The sequence below is a fragment of the Myodes glareolus genome, chromosome 12 (assembly GCF_982192425.1).
Source record: "Myodes glareolus chromosome 12, mMyoGla1.1, whole genome shotgun sequence".
In the NCBI taxonomy this organism is placed as follows: Eukaryota; Metazoa; Chordata; class Mammalia; order Rodentia; family Cricetidae; genus Myodes; species Myodes glareolus.
The window spans coordinates 68,193,847-68,208,729 of NC_142037.1; the positions used below are offsets into that span (position 1 = coordinate 68,193,847).

Here is a 14,883-nt window from a genome sequence, read left to right on the forward strand (position 1 = left end):
ATTTACACACACATACACACACACATGCACACATATACACACACAAGTTATACATATAATATTGGCTGAGTAACCCTATAGTTTATACATACACACACACACACAGAGCAAAATAATCTTGTAAATTATATATATAGTATTCACAAAGTTATTCACATACAAGAAAAACCCAGTGAGAAACCTTCCCTCTTCTCCTGATCTCTATTGTATTTTGACTTCCTTCAGGCTTCCTTTGACTCTGTCTCTGTGGAAACAGAAGAGGCTTTTTTAGTCTACACAGCCATGACTTCCTTCGCTTCCCTCATCGTCTCTACTTTGCCCTTCCTGAGTCTGTAAAATCCTTACTGAAACAAGCGAGTGGGAAGAGTTGCTCTGTCTCAGAGCTGTGAAACATGCAAGCGACAGAAAGTTACCCCAACAGCTCACGTAGTTCGTGTTGGAGTGGAGAGACAGGCAGGTATGGCGATGTGGCAACCGAGGAAGCTGCACAAGACCCTGTGTGTCCCTTGCCAGGTTGACTACCAGACAGCTTTAGAAATGCCGTTCACCATGGTCCAGGCCAGAAATGATAAAAGTCAAGAGGCAGAGAAGTCTGGGCTGTTTCTGAAGGTTTTGCAGGGAGTCCTGTCTGGTGATTCCTGCACACCTTATCTAGATCCAGCTGTGGGCAAGAGGGCTCTTGGAGGTTGAATAGGTTTGTTTCTTGACATTATTATTCATTTAAATGAAAGTGATGTTCCTAGAGTTTAAACATTTGCAAAACATATTTGGTTGGCAACTAGCTCTTACCTGCCATAGCCTCTCCCTCAATCTACATGATATCTGTGCACACATTCAGTTTACGATTTTACTCCTTAGCAAATATTGTAAAGTGCATGACACATTTTGATTTGTCATGGTGATTGAGGGTAATGCCAGTGTCATTTAGAGTATAGGGCCTAGTAAAGTTGATGGTTCTTTGACATGCAATATTCTAGAATAACAAGTTACTACTCCATCACTGAATATGAAGGTAGAGTACACCTTCAAGGTGGCGTGTGACTTAAGTCTCAAGGATTGCTTTAGTAGTTGAATAGTCACTGGCAAGTGTTCTGTCCTGTGGTCTGTTTTTTTTTTTCTGGGCAAACCATATAGGTCTCTCTAAAGTTACCAAGTTTCTGGGCTATTTACTCTGTGCAATAATAGGCAACAATTCCTTGTGTGTTGAGAATAGGTTTCTGTCCCACCACTCTGGCAGCCATTCAGTACCGCCCTCAAAAAACAAAACAAAACAAAACACAGAGGTCTACATTAATTGTAAACTGGTTGACCTATTAGATCAGGCTTTCTTATTAACACTTACACCCTACATTAACCCATAATTCTTGTCTGTGTCAGCCACATGGCTTGGTACCTCTTATCAGCAAAGCATTCTCATCTTGCTTCTTCTGCATCAGAGTTACAACTGCAGTGATAACCCTTTCCTCTTCTCAGAATTCTCCTGTTCTGGTCACCCTGCCTGCTGGCTACTGGCCAAACAGCATTTTATTACACCAGTACAACTGACAAACCTTTACAGGATATAAGACCATTGTCGCCCAGCACTTCCCTCCCCGCTTTTTTTCAAAATAAGAATTATGAATCTAATCTCCTTTGTTTAGCTTGTTTCCTGATCATTATCCATAACTGACATGGGATTCCCCTCTGTGTGCGGTGAATACCATTGGTTAATAAAGAAGCTGCTTTGAGCCTATAGCAGGGCAGAATAGAGGTAGGTGGGGAAAACTAAACTGAATTCTAGAAGAAAGAAGAAGGAGTCAAGAAGAAGCCATGGAGCTGTCATCAGAGACATACATGCTGAAACTTTGCTGGTAAGCCATATCCACATGGTGATACATAGATTCATAGAAATGGGTTAAATTAATATGTAAGAGTTAGCAAATAAGAAGCTAGAGCTAATGGGCCAAGCAGTGATTTAATTAATACAGTTTCTGTGTGATTATTTTGGGACTAAGCAGTGAGGAACAAGCAAGAGACTTCCTACAACAAACTGACACACCAATGTGGGTTACTACATCCATATAAAAACCTGAGAAAGCTTGAAAAGGAATTCTAGAAACAAAAATACATAGTTAAGCATGGCTTAATATCATGACTCCTTTAAGAGAAGTTTTTCTGATTCAGCAGTAGCAGAAAAATCTCCTTGTGGTTTTGAAAAGGCAGCTACCTGGGCCCTGTCTTTCAGGAAGCCAAGCATTTAAATGGGGTTTGTGAGCAGAGTGCTACAACTTGCTTAATGGAAACATAGACCTGCTGTGTGCCCTGAAAACTGGGACTGTAAGCAGGGCTCACACTAACACAGACCTCTGCCCCACCCTGTAGGACTAGGCAGAGCCAAAAGAAAAGGCAGATATAGTCTTAGTAAGGACACTTAGCATTTTAAGAAGTGCTTCTGGTCAGAAAACAATTACAGATATGCAGTAAAGACAAATCAAGTTAAAAAAGACCTCTAAATGGGTCACAGTGTTGGATAAATGTATGTAGGCTTGGGAGAGAGAAAAAGAGTATAGAGAGTGATAAAAAGTTATAAATGGTTTTTAAAAAAACAAAACAAAGCCTTCAAAAGACAAAGTACAGAAAGTCATAGATTAAAGGAATAAAGATATAAAATATTAAAAAGTAGTAGAGTAAAACAAACCACATAAAGATGGAATATACACAGAGAGTCTGAATTATGTATATTATTGTGTTTTCTTTTTTTTTTTTGATTGTGAAAGAGCTAAGTACAGAGAGACATTTCATTGTATGCATTCCTAAGCTAAACCAGCATAGATATTTTAAAGGTTTCTTGACTTCAAAGTTTGAGTCTAAGGATAAGTTGCTTTGGAAAAGAGGTTCTTCTTTTGTATCCATAGAAGATGAGAACCTGTGGATTGCTTCTAGACTAATGTGGCTTGATGGACCAAGAGCCCCTGAAAGGTCATTGTGAACACCCCAAAAAATGCTTCATCCAACAAAAAGCAAGAAACAGGTTGGAGAGAACCTATGCCCATATTCCCAAATACTGTCTATAAATGTTTATTAACATTTAAATGGGCATATGCTATAAAGAGTTGCATTGGTATGGATCTTGCTCTATTGATACAAATTTAAAGCCAATTTTGTTATATGTATATTTCTGTGGTTTATTAAGGTATTATGTTTTTGCAGCTTGTTGTAAAATGTAATGTATGATTGAGAAATATAGGTTCATAGGCAGTGATCTATACTAGTCAAGCTTGCAGTCATATTAGTGAGATTTTCTAGATGTACAGAGATTTCAGAAGGATAGGCATTCTTCAAATCTTTCAAAGACTACAGAATATGGCATTTAAAATGTTTAACAATTTAGGACTTTTCATGACAATGAGACACACCTGTTCCTGGAAGCACCAATTACTTTAAGAGGAAGATGGACATCAAAGAGGCTATGTATAGAGTTTGGTAGCTATTTGGGCAAGAAACTGCTCTTGCCTGGACTGCGTGATAATATGTTGTGTGAACTGGACACGCAGGACCCACAGAAAAATGAATACTGAACTTACCTAAAGGTGAAATGATCCTTCAGGGTTCCTGCTTTATGAAAGAGTCTGCTAGACATTCTGCAGGATACAGAAGAAAGTGACTGGCAAACTGCCAATATAGGTGGAACTGTCTTTGAAATTTCCTGCTTCATGGAAAATCTGCTGGATACTATGGCCTATAGACTGAAGACTGAATGCCCCAAAGATACAGAACTTTGGGTTATGGTCTAGGCAGCGAGATGTCTCTATCACTTCTAGAGTTTTGAAAGTTGCTTACAAGGCACTTCCTGTTTACTTATACAATATTATATCCTTCTGGAATTTTTGATAGAGTTGAAGAATAGATAGCAATAATATAGGTTTCCTTAGTTATGATGAAAGATAAAGTAGATCTTAAATATCATTTAACTTTATCATTTATTTAACTTTAACAAAGTATAATTACATATAACAAGACCAGTATCAAGCAAGGATTATAGTTAAAATATTTATATCTAATGTGGAGTTTTTCTCCAATGACTGATATCTGCATCTGTCATGAACATTTGGTGGTCTATTGTAAATTGTCCACTATTTAGTGTAGAAAGGGGCTGCGGGCAGGCCTGCTTTTCATCCTGCCCAGCTCCCGCACGGCTAGCTTAGTCCCAGAAATAACAACACACAAATTGTATTCATTTAAGCACTGCCTGGCCCATTATCTCTAGAGAGTTAGTTACTGACTAACTCTCATATCTTGATATTAACCCATTTCTAATAATCTCGTGGTAGCACCACGAGGTGTGGCTTACCAGGAAAGATTCAGCATGTCTGACCTGGTGGCTGGCTCCATGGCGTCTGGCTCATAGCCCTCTTCCCAGCATTCTGTTCTGTTTACTCCGCCTACCTAATTTTCTGTCCTATCAAGGGGCCAAGGCAGTCTCTTTATTGACCAATGAAAATAACACAATAGACAGATAACCCTCCTCCATCAATTTAGGACAGATTAGCTATCCTAAAAAAATACTGTTAACCTGTTAAACCTCACAAGGTTCAAGCTACATGAGGTTCACCCAATATTGGTATAGCAATCCTGAACAAAAATAAAACTTTGTGTTTCATCATATCCAACTTTAAATTATAGTACAGAGCCATAGTGACAAAACCAGCTTTAGAGTCTTACAAAACCAGACATTCAGATCTGTGTATCCTCGTGGTCATGCACAACCATCTGTGACTCCTGTTCCCAGAGAACCTGAGACCTTCTGACCTGCAAGGGCACCAGGCATACACATGTGCATGTACATTCACGTAGGCAAACATTTATACCTATAAAATAAGTAAATCTAAAGAGAACAATATTTTTCTACATTTTGCTACATCATCAATGGCAAGAACCTAATTTTCTCACACTTTATATGCTTTAGTCTATAAACCAATGAGTATTACTTCACAGAGTTTCAACAAATGTTTCTTAAATAAATAATGAATAAATAATCGAATGATGAAAAGTTGAAATTCGCTAGCACTACTTCAGTTGTTTGATTCTAATTTAAATATGTGTCTACACACACACACACACACACACACACAATAAATTTTGTTCTTTTCCTAAGTTCAAGACACTTTATGAGGACTGGAGTCAGGAAGAAACTATTCCCCCTGATTTAAATATTTATTTGTTCATTGAAGTTTTTTTAGATAATATTCTAAAATTATTTGGGTTTATTGTCTGATGCTGGTTTAGCCATAAGGGGAACCTAGCAACATGAAGCTATTATTAAATAACCATTGGGTTTCAGAATAGAAACAATAAGAAAAATGTATTCCAGAAACACACACCTCTAAACCATAGTGTTCTTTAGTGTCACACAACAAACTTGTTCCTGTCGTGTCCTTTGTAAGGCAAACATTTTAGGTTAACTTATGTATTTATTAATTTAATCTCTTTAATCTGTCTTAAGTTTTTATAATCCATGACATTGTACCCCAAATTCGACTTTGTTTTATTTGATCTGTCCTCAAAATATCACCTCGAATACGGAGGGGATAGGTCTTACAAGGTTGACAAAAGGATGATGGAACGAAACAGAAATGCCAATCAGGATTCAAATATACCTTTGAGACTCTTGTGGCCCTCACAGATGTATGTGTCCATCTGTTTGCAGTCCCTTCTATGCTTAGCTAAGCTACTGCTTAGTAGTCTGGTTCAGGAGCACTACTTCTGCTTCTAAGCTGGTTCGCCCCGAAAAGGAGGCACATGACAGCCACAGCCTATCACTTATCTATTTCTTACTAAATGAATCACTGCCCCAAAGAGGTTGGCATGCTCATCAACGGCTTGGTAAGGTGACTCACAGAGTTGAGTGAGGCCTGCATATCAGCTTCTTTAGTGGCATTGGAAAGTGTACTCCAGTAACCATCATAAGAGGGGAGTTTGTGACTCAGCATTTAAAACCAATCTGAAAGTGACCCACCTAGTCAAGTATGCCGGCACTCTGCCTGGGAGGGCCTAAGGAAAGGACAATTTACTTGCTCTTTTACGTCTTATATTCCCTTTTATTTCTTTACCAATGAAGTTTTTTTAAAAATATATATATATATTTTAAATTATTTATATATTATAAATATATAAATATATATATATATATAAATGTGTTACTCTTGCTAATGTCAATGTTTGGTTTTCTATTGTTATTTTCTTTATTAAATTATAGACTCAAGAGAATATGAATGATAAAGAAACCATGTCACAGTAATAGGAGCCATGAAGAAAGGTAAAGCTTAAAGAAACTGATCTTAAGGGTAGAAGAAGCTTGGCTCTAGCTAATAAAGTCAAGTGGGGGAGGGGATAGTTAATACTTCTTCAACGGGTGTCCTGAGAACACTAAAAATGCTTTTGCTTCAGGAGAGTATCACCACTTCCAGCTACTGCACACTGATAAAAAGAAAAGCACGCAGCAGGGAAGAGGCGAGGGCAGGCTTGGATGGAGCCACACGCAGTAGAAACAAAGTGCTCTTTGTCTGGAGACTATTGCACCTGCGTTAAACTTACTGCTGACATCTCTTCATAGAAATTTGATTTTTCTCTACTTTCCCCACCTTTCATTGTTTTCAACACAGAAGAATGTCAGGCATGCCACTTGTCCTTCTGGACGCCTTAGCGTTTCTGTCTGCAACTGTGAGAGGGAGCAGGGCTTCCTCCCTGCCCCTGCCATCAACACGTCACCTGGGCAATGCACCTGCACCGTAACACTATACTCTACCTTGAAGAGCTTCATACTTTTGTGACACACTCAAGAGATCAATTTCCTGTGGATCTGGGCCGTGGAGATGGGGCCCTGTTCTGACAAGGAAGGGTGCTTTCAAATAACCCTGATGACTGAGGGTGGCTCAAATACACTCAGAACCTTCAGAAGGGCTGAAGTTATACCAACACTGATGGGTAAGGAGGCACTCCGTGAGTTCAGCTATCTTCTTCCAATGCAGATAATCAGAGGATAGTAGATAGTACATCATATGAGTCCTTTCCCAAAAGATCATTCTACCCACTCTGTATATATGTGTTATTGAAGATGTGTTCCTCTTTAGTGACTATTTTAGGCCTTTGAAGCCCTTTGAGGCATCAGGAAGGCCGAGTTTATCCTATTCTGTGCCTTGTGCTTTTCTCTGTTATTGCTCTAGTGATCCTGGTGTTTGGTGTTCACTTCTTTATCTAGTTGTCACTTGAGTTTCTGACATCAGGGCTGGCTTATGTTCCCTGAACCCCAGGGCCTCACCCCACACTGGCATCTCAGCGGATCACTACTGAATGCTTGGATTTTGAATGAATGAATAAACGAGCCATCAGTCAAATGAGTCACCAGCTACAGGGCCCTGAAGGTACATTTTTTAATAACTAATTTTTATTGTTTGAGTTTATAATATAATTATATCACCTTCGTGTGATGCACATTTCTTCTTGGGGAAGAGATTATTTTGTGATGGTAAAATAGGCATGAAGCAAGCACTATTGACCAGGTAGAGCAGAAGAAGCAGCAACAAAACCCTCTGCCAGGAGAGTGATTCATACATTTGCTCATTCATTCAGGAAATACTCAGTATATTCTACTTGCATGTATAACACACAACTCACGATACTGGGAATATTGTGGAGGATAAGATCTCAAGGGAGGAGAAAGTAATCAATATATTTTATTAAAGAAATCTATACTCAATAATAAAGGAAATAAATAAACATTTAATACATTTTAAAATAGCACATTTAAAAAGATTGTTCTCGATATCTGTAAATATTGTACCCAAAATAAAACAGTACAGATAAAATTGGACTCACATGGGCACTGAATGAGACTCAGCTGACCTGTGAATTGTCTCTGAGGAGCTCCCCACAGACCTGAGACCTGACAGAGGAAACCTGGTACCTAGGAAGAGCTCTATGAATGGGGGGGGGGTGGATAAACTAGGCAGAGACGAACCATGAACATTCTCCCAAATCAAGAGCCGGAGTTCATGAGATTGAGCTACAAGACTTGTAGCTGCCAGTGCTTTGGTCTTTGTTCCTTTACCTTTCTTCACCTATATTTCTTACCTGTAAAGCAGGAGAAGAGGGGGAGTCAGTGTAGAGCACACTTAGAGTGCTTCTTTGGTTTGATATGTAAATACCTGCACTAGGCAGTGACTAATGAAAGGTGGAATTATAAGGTGTAACGACCCCGTCGAGTTTTCAGGTTTGGAGCAAGAAGTTGCTAATTACAGGGAAAGGGTTTTTGGAAACGTTGATTAGAAACAGCTGAAATTGCTTGCGTAACTTCAGGTAACTTAGAAAGGACAGGAGAAGAGGGAAGTTCATGAGAAACAACCCCAAAACTAACCACTGAGGACAGTAATTCATTATCAGCTCACAAATTTGGAGGGTTGATGAGCCGAACTCTACAGTAAGAAGGTGACTAAATCTAGACACCCCTGAAGACTTTTTTCTGTTGTATTTTCATTCCCAAGGTGGAATTGCTTGAGAAATCAGAGGCTAGGTAAGCACCTCTCTTTACATGGGGACTCTTAGCATCACTAGCTTGGGTTCTCTCATAAAATACAGGTCGTGTGTGGTCAGAATTTTATCCCTGTGCCATCTCTTAGAATGAGACAGAAAATGTAAAGTGTGCCTCTTATAAAGCCTGGACTTTGGACCCAGCCCAGTGAGACCTCCAGCATGCTCTCTTGGATGGAGGTGACACAAACGAGTTCAGATTCAAAGGGAAGTGCAAAAATCCAAGCTTTGAATGAAGAAGGGTCTTACAATGTGGAGGGTTTTAATATGCTCAAGGAATGTCAAAAGGTGGGGTTCCAGAGGGAAGTAAGGTGCCTTACAACAGTCTACCATATATCACGTAGTCAAATTAATACTTTATTGGAATAAATAAATACTTTATTTATTAGATTTCTCTTTTAGAATTACTCATTTTTTTATTTTATGTGTATGAGTGTTTGTCTGCATATATGTACATGTACCTTGTGTATGCCTAATGCCTGAGGAAGCCAGAGGATGGCATCACACCCGCCAAACAGTTTTGTGAACAGAATCCCACCTGTGTGTGGAACCACTGAGTTAAATGGAAGAATTCTTATGTGTCTGTCTCCAGCAAAATGGGGTAAATGTGTAGTATGAATAACATTTGATAGGGGAGTTCAGTCAATCACTTTCTATTTGTGGGGCGTGTCACCCTTAGGCTAATGCTTGCCTATAAACCTGCGAGAGTGCTCCCGCTAGCTCTCTCTCACCTGGCTCCTGCGTCCAGACGTTTGTATTCTGGTGTAAGCTGGTGTAAGTCTTACTTCTGTTTATTAAAGCTGTATATTTTGTATTTAGATAGTCTGGGGACTTTTCATTACCAATTGCCCTGCAGCTTCATCTGGTGCCCAATGTGGGGCGGGTGGGCAATGAGAAGCGGCCCACCGTTCCTTCTACAGATGGCGCCCACATGGATAACTTCATCCACAGAAAGCCTGAGAAAGCTTGGGAAAGAATAGAGTAAAGCATGTTTTGTTGGTAGCAGCAATTTCTCAGGTCTGCTCTGCTTGCTAGAGGCAAGCAAGCACTCTCATCTAAGAGAGGCTTCCTGACTCAGCTTTAGCTGCAAAACTTTGTAGCTCCTTTAAGAGGTCCTGCCACGAAACACTTAAACGGTGTCGATGAAAAGCTGAAAGCATGCTTTTCGGGTTTTCAGCCTTAACATGAAGAAAGCTGTGCTGTTTTAAAATGTTGGCTTTCTGGGCTGTCCTGCCAGAGTAAACTCTGACTTTTTCAGGCAGGCAGTCCAACTGAGTGTGGTCTATGAGCAGAATGATGCAGCTTGCTTGCTGGCAGGGACCTTGAAATGCCATAGTGTTGTGCTGATAAAAATGCCTATAGCCTGTATCTCAGCCGTGAGGCTAGAAAGCTAAGGAATGGGCTGGATCTAGCTGTCAAAGCCATGGCTCTCCATATTGCTTTGTAAATTAAAGGCTCATGTGGTCACAAAAAGAGAGATATACAGTAAAGACAGATTCAAAGAGGAAGAAAACCTCTAAATGGTTTACTATGTGTTAAAAATATATGCAGACTAAAGGTTAAAGTCATTAAAAATAAAAAAGAAATAGACTGGTTGAGTCTGGTGGTACATACTTTTATTCCCAATGCCTGGGAGGCAGAGGTAGATTGACCTCTGTGACTTCAAGGTATGGTAGCACACGCCTTTAATCCCAATGCCTGGGAGGCAGAGACAGACAGATCTCTGTGAGTTCAAGGACAGCCTGGTCTACAGACTTATTCCAGGACAAAGATATACAGAGAACCTGTCTCAAAAAGTAAAATTAAAAATAAAAGAAATAGAGGTTAAAATAAAGCCACAAAAAGATGGGAGATACACAGAGAATCTTGATACTGTATGCTATTATGCTCTCTTTAAATTGTTTGAATGCTGAGGAAGGAGCAACAGCTGCTAAGAGATATTTGTTTATAAATGCTGCCGAACTAATCCAAGATAGATGTTTTGAAAATACCTCGACGTCAAAATTTGGATCCAAGGTTGATTTTCTAGATGTACATAGATATATTTCAGATAGGCATTCTTCATATCTTTCAAAGACTACAGAACATGGCATTTAATGTTTTAATAACTTAGCGATTTTCATGACAATGAGACACATCTGCTCCTAGCAGCACCAATCTACTTCAAGAGGAAGATGGTCATCGAAGAGGCTCCTTATGAAGTTTGATAGCCATTTGGGCAAGAAACTGTTCTTGCCTGGACTGTTGCATAAACTGGACACAGAGAACCCGCAGAGAGAGGACTGCTGAACTTGTCTAAAGGTGAGATGATCTTTCGGGGTTCCTGATTCATGAAAGAGTCTGCGAGACATTCTGCAGGACACAGCAGATAGTGACTGAACTGCCTTTGAAATTTCCTGCTTCATGGAAATATCTCTGGATACTATGGGCCTGTAGGCTGAAGATGGATGCCCCAATGGTACAGAGGAACTTTAAGTGACTGTCCAGGCAGCAAAATATCTCTGTCATTTTTAGAGTTTTGGAAGTTGCTTACTTCTTATTTACTTAGATAATATTATATCCTTCTGGAGTCTTTGATGGAGTTGAAGAATGGTTAGTTATAGTTATAATTTTCCATTGTTATGATAAAGATAAAATAGATATAAATATTGTAACTGTAATTCTTACTCGATAACTGTTTTGTTATATGTAATTTTACTATGTTAAGTTGAACGTCTTTCTTTTTTGTTTAAATAGAAAAAGGGGAAGTGCTATAGGTGGGCCTTCTGTTATGTGTTATTTTCGTTGGTTAATAAAGAGACTGCCTTGACCCTTTGATAGGACAGAAAATTAGGTAGGTAGAGTAAACAGAATAGAATGCTGGGAAGAGGGCAATGAGGCAGACGCCATGGAGCCAGCCACCAGGTCAGATATGACATGCTGAATCTTTTCCGGTAAGCCACCACCTCGTGGTGCTGCACAGATTATTAGAAATGAGTTAATCAAGGTGTGAGAGTTAGCCAGTAACTAACTCTCTAGAGATAATGGGCCAGGCTGTGTTTAAATGAATACAATTTGTGTGTTGTTATTTCCTGGGCTAAGCTAGCCATGTGGGAGCCGTGTGGGATGAAAAGCAGGTCTGCCCGCAGCTCCTACTATGTATGGCGCCCAACATGGGGTGGACAGGCGGGCAGTGGGAAGCAGCCACACCTCCTTCTTCAAACATTGCTTTCTTCTCACGGTTAAAAATTAGTTGTGTTAGCTGGGCATAGTAGAACACTCCTTTAACCCCAGTACTTGAGAGGCATAGACAAATGGATCTCTGTGAGTACGGGACAAGCCTGGTCAACATAGTGAATTCCAAGCCAGTCAGGGCTGCAAAGAGAGACCTTGTCTCAAAAAAAGAGGAAGAAAGAAAAAAAGAAAGAAAGAAATTAGTCATGTGAATCAAAACAGTATCCTTCTTTCTCATCATTTTTGAAAGCTTGGAACTAACTTATAAACATAACAAATTTTTTCAACATTACTGCCTAGGAGATGTGCACTGTTATCATTACTCTCAGTTTCACTAATGAAAAAGGATCAAAGTCAGAAACACAGCGGACACATGACAGAGCTGGGGTTCTAATCCATGCAGCTGAATCCAGAGTTTGTACTCTGAAGCACAACACATAGCTGCCTTTATTTTCCCACACTGCCACTGCTACTGTAGTCTCTGTTTTAGTTCCTGACATTTTGTATAGTCCTAAGGTTCCCTTTCTCTTCTGCCCATCTGCAATATCCAGCATTGTATTTAGTGAATAGAAGGTACTGAGTAAAATGGTTTGCATACACTCTGTTCATAAGATACGTAAAGGATGCTTGAGCACTCTGACCTATTTGCAATAAGACTGTAATAACAGCAATACTGCCTTTTTTTTGAGCATGTAGAGGGAGATGAAGTTAGGTTCTTATATGTACCAGGCTTTTTCCTTTAGGTCACCAACCAGCTCCCAAATCATGACAGGGAGACTTATTATTAGTTATGACTACTCAGCCTAGCTTAGGCTTCTTTCTGGGTAGCTCTTCTAACTTAACTTAACCCATTTCTCTTCATCTACCTTTTGTCTTGGGGCTTTTTACTTTTCTTTCCTGCTGTGTATCTTTCACAGTTTCTCATGACTAGCTGACTAACTGCTGCCTGCTTTTTGGCCCCAGTCATGTCTCTCTCTTTCTCCTCATTCTCTTCTTCTTTTTACTTCTCTCAAGCCTAGAATTTTTCCTCCCATCTATTCTCTCTGCCTGCCAGCCCCACCTATTTTTTCTCTGCCTAGCTATTGGCCATTTAGCTTTTCATTAGACCAATCAGATACCTTAGACAGGTAAGGTGAAACAAATATATTACATCTTTACAAAATTACATACACACATCCTTACATCATTAAACAAATCCAACACAAACAAATTTAACACTTCACTGCATAGTTAAAAGAATATTCCACAACATTCATATCACCCAGGCTGGTCTAGAATTTGCTCTGCAATTGAGGATGACTCTATCATGAAAGTACATCCCTTGCACCTATAATCAATCATGTCACAATATTTTGACTTTGCATCCCCTTGTGCTTTCTTATGAATGTCTAAGCCCTTACATTTTATTACTTCCGAAGAAGAGTGAAGACTAGAAACTAAATTTTAAGACACTATTAGTTGATAAAGGTTGCTCAAGCAGTGACATTATACATGAATCAGAAGGTCACCCAGCATTTCTGGACCAGATAGCTCTTATATTAATGATAATTATTCAAATGGTATCTTGACAAGGTTGTCCACTCTCTCCATATCTATTCAATATAGTTCTTGAGGTTCTAGCTAGAGCAGTAAGACAACAAAAGGAGATCAAGGGGATACAAATAGAAAAAAGAAGAAGTCAAGCTCTCACTATTTGCTGATGATATGATAGTTTACATAAGCAATTTCAAAAATTCTACCAAGAAACTTCTACAACTCATAAACGCCTTCAGTAATGTAGCAGGATACAAGATTAACTCAAAAAATATTAGTCCTTCTTTTAACAGATGATAAATGGCTCGAAAAAGAAATCAGAGAAGCATCACCCTTCACAAAAGCCACAAAAAGTATAAACTATCTCCGAGTAACTTTAACCAAGCAAGTGGAAAACTTGTATGACAAGAACTTTAAATCTTTGAAGAAAGAAATTGAAGAAGACACCAGAAAGTGGAAAGATCTCCCATGCTCTTGGGTAGAATTAACATAATAAAAATGGCAATCTTACCAAAAGCAATCTACAGATTCGTGCAATGCCCATCAAAATCCCAGCAAAATTCTTCACACACCTCAAAAGAACAGTACTCAACTTCATATGGAAAAGCAAAAAACCCAGGCTAGCCAAAACAATCCTGTACAATAAATGGAGTCTTGGATGTTAATAATTTTTAGTTCTTTTATGGGATCATGGCTAATAATCTCTATAAGCTATAAAATACGAAGCTATACAATCTATTTAAGGGCACTATTGACAAATGTCTGTGTTATAGGAAGTCACAACAAATATCGTGACTTATCAAATTAGTCTAGGCATTTAGAATGTGTAGATGTCAATAAATGTTCATTTTATTTATTTACTTTATGGGTTAGCACCATCTACAGTGCTTACAAATTTTATGATACAAAAATCTATAGTTTAATCGTAAAACTACATAATTCAGTTTCTATGTATTGGAAAACGACTTTTGAGACAAGGTTTTCTTTTTTTCTAACTGTATTCTGCAGCAAAGGGTAGCCTTGAACTTGTGGCAATCCCCTTTGCCTCAGCTTCTTGACTTCTGAAATTATAGCCATGACCTGTCATGCCACACTTCACAGATTTCATTTTAAGCAAGCCTCTTACAAATAGAAAAGTTTTTTTTTAAAAAAAAATGTATAGTGAAAAGATGAAGGCAGATTTGGCAGGAGTTACATCAAATCTATACATCAAATACATCAGTATATACTGCATGAGATGTTCAAGGAATTAACAAGAATGTCATATTAAAAAGTTCAATTTCTTAGATAAAAGAAAATTTGTGAGAAAAGGGCAACTATAATCCCAATTTCCCGTGGTGATTAACTTGACTTATTCCTTAGAGAAGTTGAAAGCAAGACCTAGCAGCATGCATGAAATGTGTGTGCGCGTGCACATGTGTGTGCACATCTATATCTGTATAGGCTGATGTTTGAAACAGCATTTAAAATATTTGTAGTCACAAATGCTGTTTTAAATCTTCTCTGAAATGAATTTATTTAAAAGTATGGACCACTTTCTACGTTAGGGTTCATGTTTATCTCTATGTGTAT

General features: G+C 38.8%; 1 long non-coding RNA gene across 2 annotated transcripts; it reads left to right on the plus strand.

The window, feature by feature from the left end:
• Positions 1 to 1,625: 1,625 nt before the first annotated feature.
• Positions 1,626 to 14,070, plus strand: LOC146892164 (uncharacterized). Of its 2 annotated transcripts, none has more exons than XR_015004749.2 (4): positions 1,626 to 1,850; positions 6,236 to 6,295; positions 6,642 to 7,400; positions 10,714 to 14,070. It is a non-coding gene; the product is annotated as an uncharacterized LOC146892164 (long non-coding RNA). The 2 variants fall into 2 exon arrangements; XR_015739499.1 differs by having other exon boundaries at positions 13,605 to 14,070.
• The last annotated feature ends 813 nt before the right edge of the window (positions 14,071 to 14,883 follow it).